Genomic DNA, 12,384 nt, shown 5'->3' with positions numbered 1-12,384 from the left:
GACATCAATGGCATGTACAGTGTAACCTGATTGGTCTTGCGTATATTTTCTTTAGCACAAATCTGATATCGCTCCATCATTGATTTGTTAGTCTGTCAAAACAGCATCCAATATATGTAATTGCTTGAGTTAGTAATCCGGGATAAGAGTGACAGTATCGTAAGGCAATCACAAGATCAAGCATTACTCACTCGACAAGGTGTTTCATTGTACCCGATGACAAAATAGCAGGATTAATCTTAACTGCCTGTTTTAAATGTTATTTTACATTTTATCTATTACATTAATTTTTTATAGCACGGTATTAGCTATATCTTATTTTTTGGTACTTATAATATTCTAAATTAATTATGACTTAAATAATAAATATATACGACATTTCATAAATGATATAATAGCGTTTATCTGTGACACACATTTGGTTACATCATATTCTATGTTAACTATTAATGTTGCTTTTATATTAATAAAATTGTAATAGAGCAGATACGCAAATGTCGAATCGCAAGTCAGCGTAACGGTATATAGTAAGTCGAATGTCATTACCATTCATGCTCTGCTTGGTGGTTTGATATCGATGAATCTTGCCACTTGCGCAATAATGTTTCCGGAGTTTATATAATGCACGCAAGTGCGTGCCTAATCTGGCTACTGAGAGTTATCTGGCTTGTGGGGCGACAATGATTTTACCTACGCAATCTGGCTATTGTTCGCAGATAATCTTATGTAATTCCTCGATCGTCTTACATCGCTCGGAATGTAAGCAGATTAAAACTCTTCGACGAGTTCTACCAATACATATGAGATTGTCTGAGTAAAGATGCAAAAAATTTTCCTACAGTCGTATCTATTATTGTAGAGTTTTTATATTAATGTTTTTTAATGAAATATATTTGAGTGCGCGTGCTATGTTGGCGTATAGTACATGAGTATAATGCTTTCACTGTATGTTGATTGCTTCCATCGTAGAGAGCGGCTGACGGGTCACAGATGTTACTCGACAAGGCAAGGCATAACTTTCTTCTTGAGAAATGATGACGACTGCTTCTCAATCGCATCTGACTAACAAATGTCTAACCGATTCTTCAAAGCGGTCGCATTTACAAGAGAATATGGCAACGTTTATTTCGCCAGGGATTTTTTTTAATTAAATGACACAGATATGGACGGAAGTTCTGTTCCAAAGTGTTTTCTTTAACATGTTCTCGTTTACATATCAAAGGAAGGATTTAAAAGGCATGCGCTATATTAAAGCATTTGTTGATTGATGAAATTGCTAATTTATATTTCAGTACATATGCTAAAGACTAAAATATTCATAAATATTCAGAATGATAAGAATTTATTGATGCTAAAGTGAGTTATATTCTCACATGGGGACTTAAGTCACTGAGATCTCGAGTCCGTTTAATAAAACAGTAGCAACAGCAACAGCAAAATATTTCATAATTCAATATAATTTAATTCTCGATATAGATTATAGTCGGATTTATCAAATTAATGCGTTTGCACGGGATATAGAAAGCTTCTTGAAACTTGAAGATTCGATTATGCAATTCATGTGTGTGTGCATGAATCTTTCCAAATTTTAACAATTTATAATTGTGTCGGAATTATTATGTAGATACATAAAATGTTCCACTTTATTTTCTTGAAAAAGTCTAAAGACATTACTGCAAAAGTTAATATTATTATTATATAGATTTTGTGCAATATATAAGAGGTCAATTTTTTACGAAATTTTGAAAAATTGTATTATTACTCATTACAACTTTAATAATTATTTGCATGCAGTTAGTTACGAAAGTCAATATCAGCGCGCAATAGATTAAATATCGATAAAAAATAAGAGAAGGTAAATGTGCTGAGATATTTTGCAATTCAAGATATCTTCTATGATTGAAAATAATTTGATTTCTCCGATAAATATCTAGCTACTGTTTTAAAATTAAGTAATTGAAGTTGTAATGAATTAATTAAAGAACTTACAAGGGAATCGGGATAAAAATTGTAAAATGTTTTAAAGTATAGGTTTTAATTAGATTTCTAAACTATATAAGAGTACAAATAGTATAATTAATATATAAATAGTATAATTACTAGTTATATATATATATATATATATATATATATATACAAAATTACTATTGATTCTTAACTAAAACGTATATATTTGCTTGTATTTTCCACATATAAATACAACAAGCATTTCTAGTTTAGGTTTTAGTTTCACTCACGTGACTTGTGCCTTGTGCACGTTTGGAGGAGAAGGTGCACGTGCTTTTATCGACTCGCCATTAAAGCAGCCGTGGTGAATCCGGTGCTGAATAGGTCAATGCACATCTCTCACCATTGTATACCTTATCTAGCAGCCACGCGTGAGCTGCTTGAGTCGTGTATTAATGGCGTATCGTGTCATTGCTCGAAGACATCTGTGTGTTTAACGTTCCCATGCATTTTATACGTTGAATTCTTGTCGCATGAACTTTCTAGAGTCTAGACCTTTCCGAAGTAACATTACTATTACATAGATATCGTCGTATTGATGTCAAACAACGATCTTTAGTCTTCTGAAGAAAACAAAATAAATTGTGTTAACTAAATAATCTATCGCAAGCAGTTTCGAATGATTGACGAAGAAAGAATTATCTTTTGTAGACGACAGTAATTAATACACGGTTTATTTTTTACTTTTATATGCGATTTATAAAGTTATAATTGCAAATAGTATGCAATTGCTGCATTTGATTAAAAACCACAAATATATATAATAATGTAATCTATACGTGTAGAATTTACAAATCATATACAGAGATGTAGGCTTTAATATCTTCAATATTTGTAGCATGTATTTAGAGGTTGGGTTCTTTAAATAAATCATGTAATCAGATGTATGTATATTTTATTTGAAGAAAAGCGATATAATTAAATTTTTAATTGCGATTTGATGGAATTTCATAGAAACGCAAAGCGGCTACACAGCATCATAAATACATATATCAATCTAGCGTCAGTAAAAAAGAATAGCATTTATTATCTAAGGAATACCAATAATAACAAGATATATTTTATGATTTATCTTCGAATACGATCGTATAAATTATAGCATGATATAAAACGTAGCCGATCTGAGCTCGAACGAGCAATGTACGTAACATGAAGCACCAGGGAAATTTGAAAAGGCGCAGGTCGCGAGCCACGCATAATTAGCAATTGCGCGGTACAGAAATACTTAGAGGGTGGTCGTAAAGCGCCGCTAAGTTGCACTCGAGCGATAACTTCTGTCTTCAGCGAGAGATTAGCTCGATGACGTTTACATCTTGCGTTGCCGCCACTTACGCGCTTATTATTCCTGCACGTGAATGTATGCCTCTGCTTGCTGACGAGTCGTCACGGCGATGATTACGAGCATAAAAACTGGCCTCGAGCTCGTAAAAGATAGGCATAGTACTTAACGCGACACACTGTCGAAGATGTATTTTCATCCTAGCGGCATTGAGATACCGAATGTACAGACTCTCCATTCCAAGCCGTGACACTTTATAGCAGATTTAGATGCCAATTGAATTTACGAGCTCGAACATAGAAACGTTATTGCAGATGAATTTGATGAAATAAATTATTAGCGAGCCGTAACTTTACCGCGAGATAGATATTTCGATATAATTACATTGTTCCGGCGACAGAGAAATTTTAGAACGCGCGTCAATGAATTGGAAAAAGTGAAAGTGACGATTAATGAGACAAATTCGTTTTACTACACCGCTTAAATTTCCAATAAGAAAGGTGTAATCGCAGACAGTGATACACGATGTCTCAAGACGATCCGTATTTTCTTCACCAAACGTAACTGCTTCCTTCATTAGTCCGATCTCCACACACGTGCAGCCAGCACGAGACTCCTTTTCGCCGGCTTTCCATTTTCTTCTCGCGTGCGTGTCCAATTGACAAAATTATTGCTAGTAAATCAGCGCAGCGCTATCGATCAATACAACTCCATCGATCGTCGTACGTCGGACGAAAGAAGAAGGCTTGAGACTTGAGACTCGCTTCCTAGTTTCTCCTTGAAAACGGGACGGTCGATGCCTCCTCCACGCTCGTACCTTTCCACGAGTCTCATTGGCATAATGGCGATATTATAACGCCGCCGACGCGACGAGGATGCGCGAGGCAGGTACCAGTCAACTCGTGCCCTTGCATTCCCGACAATCGCCGTCCCAAATGCCAGAACGCTCCCTCTTCCACTTGTCTTTCACCCGCGTGCTGAGTCGAGCACTGAAGTACAAAGGCTGCAGCCACGGCACTCGACATCGGTCGTCGACATGCGCCAAGATACAGGCGATCTTTGTTTATTGCATCGTTCGTCCGATAGGTTTGCATAATTGCGCTCACGTGCGGGAATGTGCGGGAATTTCCCTCTCGGCCTGTTAACGCGCAATGCGTACAAATCGCTTAACGCGTTAACTCTTCAGAAATGACTCCTTCGTAAAATTCTTTAACAATTACATAAGATAATTTTTAATTTAAATGCTCAATCATGTCACACTTTGAATGTAATCGTTAATTATCTCACGCAGATATCTTAATTATTTTTTAACGGGGGATATAATCTTTAGCCGAATGAGCAAGTAGTTCGCGAGATTAATGGGTTTCAGCAAGTCTCTCATTTGATATACATCTTCGATAATTCAGAAATATAGCGGCAACGGGCTGCAATTACGTCTAATGCGCTTACATGAGGCGCACGATATTTCTTTGGGACAACGAGAGATCTATTACGTGGTCTGATCTTGAAACAGATCCATCGACTAGAACGTCGGTGTAATGGCTATTAAGAACACCACTAGATGTTATTGTTGATGACGTTCAATTAATTAACGAAGTATCTTGCTTATCCATAATGAGAGATAGCGCGTAATGACCGTACGTGAACCGCGTGCCGATCAACGGCGGTTATGCGCATCTCTTGATACGCTTCCCCGGTTTCTTATCCGACCGCGCAATAAATCGCACTGGCTGAAGTAAAAAGCTGAAAATCAGAGGAATGATGACAGCGGGCGAATACGTGAGGTCGGTGCAGATAAGAACGAAGACCCGGCATTGCACGCGAGTCGCAGAACCGAATCGGCATTTAGAAGAAACCTTTTCAGCCGGCACTCCCTCGACTTCTCGTTGAGAATCTATCGTTTCGTATCTTGTAAGTTCTTATCTTCGTTTACTGTAGCCTACTGGTAGGTAGAGCAGAAGAAAAGCGGAAATCAATCCGTTGCATTGCGCTCGTGACGGTTTGTCATTATACGCTCAGTTAAATTATAGTCGAGATTATTAGAATTCCCTTCCTCGTCTCGACACAACCGCGGAACTTAGGCATTTATGATGCTAGGGGAAGAAATCGAATCGTCGAAGTAAATGTTCGTAACGGGTCATTGCGCTTGCGTTTCTCCGTCTCGAGAAACGTCCACATCAAGCGAACGAAGGCTAATGATATTTTTTTCTTGCAACGTGCGATTGGTCGAGATTCTTTCGATAGTGTAATTGTACGTTATAATTCAAATTCCGATGTATTACTTGTTAGATTATTCCAATTATGTATTTTGTACGATTAATTCTATTGCTGATGTGTGGTGCCGCATGACCGCCGCAAGTATAAAACGATGGTATAGAACGCAGTTGCCATTTTACAAGAATGCAATGCGACTGCGCACACATACCCCCATACTCTTCGAAATATTATAACTGTATATTATATTGCGCTCGCAAGGTTACTAATTTATTATGGATTTTCTTTATTCTTTGGAATATTCGTAAAAAATGAGCTATTGATTTAAATAAGAAATAAAAATCTACGTCTCATGGAATTAATCGTTTGATTACTCAAGTAATACCGATTAGCTTGGCTTGACGCGAGAAAGATTAATGTTCTAGTGCTCTGGGTCTTGAACCTCCATATGAGATATTTAGCCTTCTTCATCAACCTCGTCTTCATGTATATATGGTATGACGGGTTTTTATAAGACTTTATAAGACCGATTTCCATAAATCTTGATATATCTTGAACCATGTATAATGAATATGAGTTAGCAATATCATGCTTCCATTATTGCATTTGCATATTCTTCTATTAGGCATATGTATATTTATATATTCTTTATCTAATTAAATTCTAATTTTTATCTAACCTTTAATGTCTGAATAAAATATGAGCTTGATTATTATTAATAATTAAAATATTATATTTTTATATAGCTGGTTTATAACAATAGAAATTTTAACAATAATCTTAACATTTAAATTTCTCAACAAAAATGGATTATTTCTCAGTAATTTACAATGATTTTACAATTTAAGAAAAATTTAAGAGAAAGGGAAGCTGATTTACTTATAAAAATTTTTTAAATATAATTTTTTTTAGTAAGTGTAGGCTGAAATTTTAACAAAAGATTTATTTAAGGTTTAGCGAAAAAATTTATTTTCAATTTAAAACAGAAATTATGTCTTTTGATATTTTTGTGGAAGAAAAATCAACTCTCGTCAATTCGTCAAAGAATGTGATTAAAACTTTCCCGTCGGTTTAGAATTTATTCTTGAAATCGTATTAGAACCTCGTTTCAATATTGCACATGTATTATAAATTACTGTTTCATAATAGCATTATAAATATACATAAGTGGAGGTGGATAAATAATAAATAACTTGGATAAAAAAAGATCGCCTGTGTGTGTTTTGCAGTTTGGGCACATTGCGTCACAACTATTAATTGATAGTAATTATAATCAGGAGAAACTTATTTCTGGAGGATTTTTATTGAGATTCCTGACCCACGGGTTACACCACTTTACCGAGTCGGAACTCAGTTCACTGACTACCGGTTGCGTTTTCTCGATTTCTGGATTCCAGATTTGTAGACGGATAGCAGAATATATATATTTTTACTTGTGGCACGAACGGCAATGCCATTGCGAAATCAGTCAGTGACATAAGTACATTATTTGATGTCTAAGCGTCCGCGCGATGTCTGATCAAATCTTCGATCCCGTAACTGAGAAAGCGATTGAATACATTAATTTTCTGCAGTACATTTGTATTATGCGAGTTAAAACCAAAATTTCTGTCAATCTGTGTGCTCCTTTAATGTGTGGAAAATAAAATTAATCAAAAATATTGACATCTTTCTAATATCAATAAGTTTAGATTGATTGTGCAATTTTTATCAAACATATATCTAAAGTATATAACTCACAAATTGGAATACATAATTCATGATTATCGATAGTTACTTTCACGATTTCACATTATTCGTGAGATCAAAGTTTTTGTAATTATGATCGATGAAGTTGTATTTATACTCTTGGTCTTATTGCTGAGCTGCAATGTGTTGCTACAGATTTATATATTTGAAAATAACATTGCAAAGCCTTCATACCGTTAAATTAGAAGTAATTGCTAGGGTAATATAATTATATAGTATAGTTACCAGGAGTGTAACGAGAGAGTCTAGGTCGGCAGATCTGATAGGATTTATGGATTCACGTGTAAGATTTATGCGAATATTGGACAGAACGATTACTACCTGTATGACGACACGCGTCATCCGTGACATGGGCGCAACGGCTTTCTCATTCTTGGGTGCAGGAAGGGGCTTCTCGAAGATTGCATTGACATCTCGAAACGTTTCCGCACAGCTGACAGATGCAACCTGTACGATGGAATGATCGTGCAAGCGACATTTCACTCAAACATATTTGAGAAATGCACATACGATTGGACTTCGCGCTTCTAGATTCGTATATAATTTAACGTTCTAGTGGAAAGTAAAAGCCAGTAGTTACATATATTTTAATTTATGCAAGATCTCTCTCTCTCTCTCTTAATTAATAAATATTACAAGAAATATTTAGATTGAGTGCAATCGGAAAGAACAAAGAAATAGCGTGCGTGAGTGCTAATTATTCTTAATTGGAGATGCGTTCTATAATAATTTATTTTAAATCAATCGTGTCGTTATAATAATGTTTAACGTTAAAGTAAAATCTTTATTTTCTTTCATATGTGACGAACATAATTCCACAGGCGTGATTCATGTTAAGTGAAGGTAAGAACCTTCCGGCAATTTCGCACGGTGCGAACGTTGGGATTATTGCGCGATTCCGTGATGCCGAGACTGTCTCTTCATGGGCGGTACCACGAATTATAATGACAAAGATCATTGCGCGTCCTATTCTCGAGGCAACGTTGGCAACGATAGTCAACGTCAGTACGACCATTGTTGTTGATTGACGACGTGTCATCCCCAATAGCGTGTGTTCGCTTTTCAAATGTATAAGATCAGTCGAAAGGTGCCATGGTCGTTTGATATTGTTAATCCTTGTCACGAGAGATTCCATGATATCAGCATATACATTTTTCTTTACATAACTCAATAATTGCAATTTGATAATTGAGGACGCGAGACGTGAAGACATTCCTTACGGTTTTTTTTCTTTAAATTTATTATTATCCGTTCGAGGTGTTAAGTGATGCAAAAAGATGTCCTTGCACCTTCCGGTGTCACCATGTTCTTTTTTAGTTCATGGTTTTTTTCACGACGACGTCTGCTGATAAATCACGACGACGGGTAATGACTATCGACTGACTACCAACCGATTTCGCTTACTCGATACTTATTCGTGAGCATCCTGCGCCATCTAATTATTGCGATCCGTGCAGATACGAGACACATATACGAAGGACTGCTTCTGTAGATGTACGGCGGTAACCGTCTGTAGAAGTGTAATTCTCGGCGTGGAAACTGGCAAACAAAGAGCTGGCATTTGAATGCCAGCGACTATGATTCGCATCTGCTATGATCGGGCACGGACTTCGTGATTTTAACAGAATCGAGGCTTCTCCGTTTTAAATCCTCACCTTTTAATTTAAATCATAATTTTTCGTTTTGGTACATAATTCACAAACTAAATTGGATAGAGTTTTGCATATAGTACATCACGATTGCTCTGCCAACTTATTTTCTTTCTTTATTCAGACAGATATAATATAAATAATACGTTGCAATAAAGAAATATGAACTTGATTTTTTAAACTCACCGAGAAAACTTCAATATAGATTGCGTTTTAATAATATGCCAAAAGCTACGTGATATACATATTGGCCGACTTAATTTATTCCTTACTATAAAAATTAGAAGCTATCGTACGATTATATTTTTTTTATGTTTATAAATTATAAATAATTTTTAAACATTCTTGAATTGAAATGAATTGAATTGAACTAGAACTTTCTTTAGAATTGAATAATTAAAAAATTATCTTTTTTCTATTTATTATTTAAGTAATAATAACATAAATTTGTTAAATGTTAAATGTTAAGCAGTGAACAAAAAGATTTAATTATTATTTAATGTTCAACCACAATCTCTCCGTTCACACGTTAATTGCGACATTACTTTCCCATCGTAGCATCTAAATCTTGAACTTTATTGACCTGATCTGGAATGGTAATGCTATATATGGTTAACGCCCAGCAGAATTTCCATTATTGAATAAATCGCTGTTAAAGATTTAAAACGCCATGCCACGTACGCAGCAATTTAGTGCTAAATCGCAACTGTTGACGGCATGCTTTACGATATCTTTCTTCACGCTTAATAAAAGCTAAGCGCCTTAAATTATACTTTATCGTGATCGTTCGTGTAGCCAAGAAATAAACTAGTATCTTAGGTACATACTTTTAGTAACGGGATGAAATACAAAATCCAATATCATATAGTTCAATTTTTTATTTTTAAACAATACGTTTTTGTGTAGACATATTTTATCCATTTACGATTTTTCCATTATTTGTATGTATAAGTATTTAAATATTTAAAATTAATTGCTTAACATTTTAATATGAGTTGCTTTTTAAAATAAAAACTTATATTTCTCATTTCTATTTCCTACTTTCCTATATTTCCTAAAATTTCTATTACTCAAGTAAATATATGTATATGGGAGATGTATCACACAATCAGAAATATAACTGCAACACGTAGAGAAAGTAAAATAGTGTTATCCGCTTAGGTCAATGATTCTTGCTTTTGAAATCTCATTAATAGTGATCTATGGCGGGCAGAGGAAGTCGTATGGTATGATATTAGTCATCTGACGTGTTACAGAAACACTAGTTCCGCTTCGGCATGTATATTAATGTATCTTAAATTATTTGCCATAATGGCTATTCAACAAATTTTGCTCGCTATTTTTAAAGTATTGTTGAAAGAATAAATATAACAAGAATAAATACTGCAATAAAAAAAATTAAACAAAGAAACATATGTAAATAAAGACATAATAAATATAACAAATACGCGCTTAACTTCGGGTTAAACGGAGTACTTCTGGCTTTTAATAAATCATTATTTTCTTATCGCCATGGATCTTAAAGATTGTCCGCGCACTTGTATATTTTGGCAAAACGCAAGAAGTCGTTAAAAGTCGTTAGAAGTTAGCAATTTCTTATCTTACATTTACAAGTACGCGCGAATACTTTGGACTAAACGGAGCACTTCTGGGCTTTGACTGGTAAGCTTTGATTTTTTTAACGTAATAAATTTTAGGGAATATTCTCGCACTTGCAAATTTTGGCACAAAACACAGGAACGGTTAGGAGTTTTTCATTTACATATGCAAGTCATCATTACATATATACAAGTGCGCACGGATACTTCGGAGCTTAACCGAGCACTTTTGGGTCTCGACCATTAATAGCATGTGCATATGATACACTGTATTCTTGTGAAACGAAATAATGAAACTATAAGTATTGTTGTACCTTTTCACGTAGAAGATAATTTTGTTTTGTTAAAAAATATTTAACAATGAGTTAATCAAGCAATTGCTTCTTTTACATTACGAGTAGAAATCACAATGATGAAAGTTATTGATTATATTGTTGATAACCGCATAATAAAAGTGCAAAGAGAAATCTTTGTATCATTCGTTCTTGGGAAACATAATTTAGAATACGTGGGGAAGATTTTAATTGTGGCCTTCACACGACTGTTAAATATCATGCAATTATATGAATTGTATATATAAATGTATCTTGAAATTTTTGAATATATAATAGTCTTTATATTAATTATTTTTTAATACATTTTACTATTTATTTCAATAGTAATCACACACATTATTCATTAATTAAAGAATATTGGTGTGTACTTCAGCTATTAGATGATTTAAATAATTATATCTTGATATCTACAGAAAGTCATGTATACGTACAGTTATACATAGAACAATAACAAGTCTGACTAGTTTCATTCCCACGCAATTCCAGTGAAGAAGTATGAATCATTAATGCAGACTAAACAAGCAATAACTTGCACTATTACTGAGTAAATATCTAATACGTTAATCTAATTAGTATCTGGTCACTTACTAATGCTATTTCTGTCGTACAAGTTATATTGCGCTTTTAAACGTAAAAAAATATAGAAATATTTTTAAAGTCTAATTTTTTAAGTTGAAACTAACCAAGACAATAGATTTGTAACGACTTTTATATATTTCTCATTTTTACTTTAAAAAATTGTTCATTTCTGAAGAATAATTTATCGTTTATCAAAAAACCAGAATATCTTTTTTTATAGTAAATGCATTTATATTCATATTATTACATCATTCAATAATATTTCGTAGGATTATTATTGTAGCATTATTTGTTTAACTAATCGTGCGAGTTTAACAAACAAAATGATCAGATGACTAAAGAAATACTTACGGAACACTCGTGAAAAGTACGAAATCATTGCAGTGAGAGTGACTATACGTAAGGATGCTCGTTTTCTTTCGTCAAACTCAAATCTTTTCACATCCATTTCAATTTCCTCATCATCATTACCTTTGCCACCCACGTTTTATACGCATCTGTTTGTATAACAGAGAATGATTTCGTTATGACTTGAATGCAGGGACTCACTCTTACTAGACATATTTTATTGGGAATTAAATTGCATCTTTCTATAGGTCTTTTATACATTATGATGGATAAATGGCATTGATTTTAGTTGAAAAGAGTATTCTCTCTCTCTCTCTTTCTCTCTCTCTTTCTCTCTCTTTCTCTCTTTTTCTCCCTCTTTCCCTCCCCCTCTCCCTTTTCCCCCTTCTCTATTTCCTCTTTCCCTCCCTCCCTTTTTCTTTCTTATCTATATTATTCATGTACAGTTAAATAAGTTTAGATAAGATATTATTTATATGCATGCAATAAGATTTACCGGAAGAATAGTTTTTATCAATTCATCTGATGCATTACTTACTCTATCGATAATTTACTCTCAACTGGCAATCAGATATCAACCGTTGATATTGTCGTGTGTTCATGGATTTTAAACTTGCTATTTTTTT

This window comes from Temnothorax americanus, unplaced genomic scaffold, assembly GCF_048541705.1.
Source record: "Temnothorax americanus isolate GAGA-0224 unplaced genomic scaffold, ASM4854170v1 Scaffold17, whole genome shotgun sequence".
NCBI classification, from domain to species: Eukaryota; Metazoa; Arthropoda; class Insecta; order Hymenoptera; family Formicidae; genus Temnothorax; species Temnothorax americanus.
The sequence above is the reverse complement of the archived record's forward strand: the minus strand, read 5'-3'. Positions refer to the sequence as shown.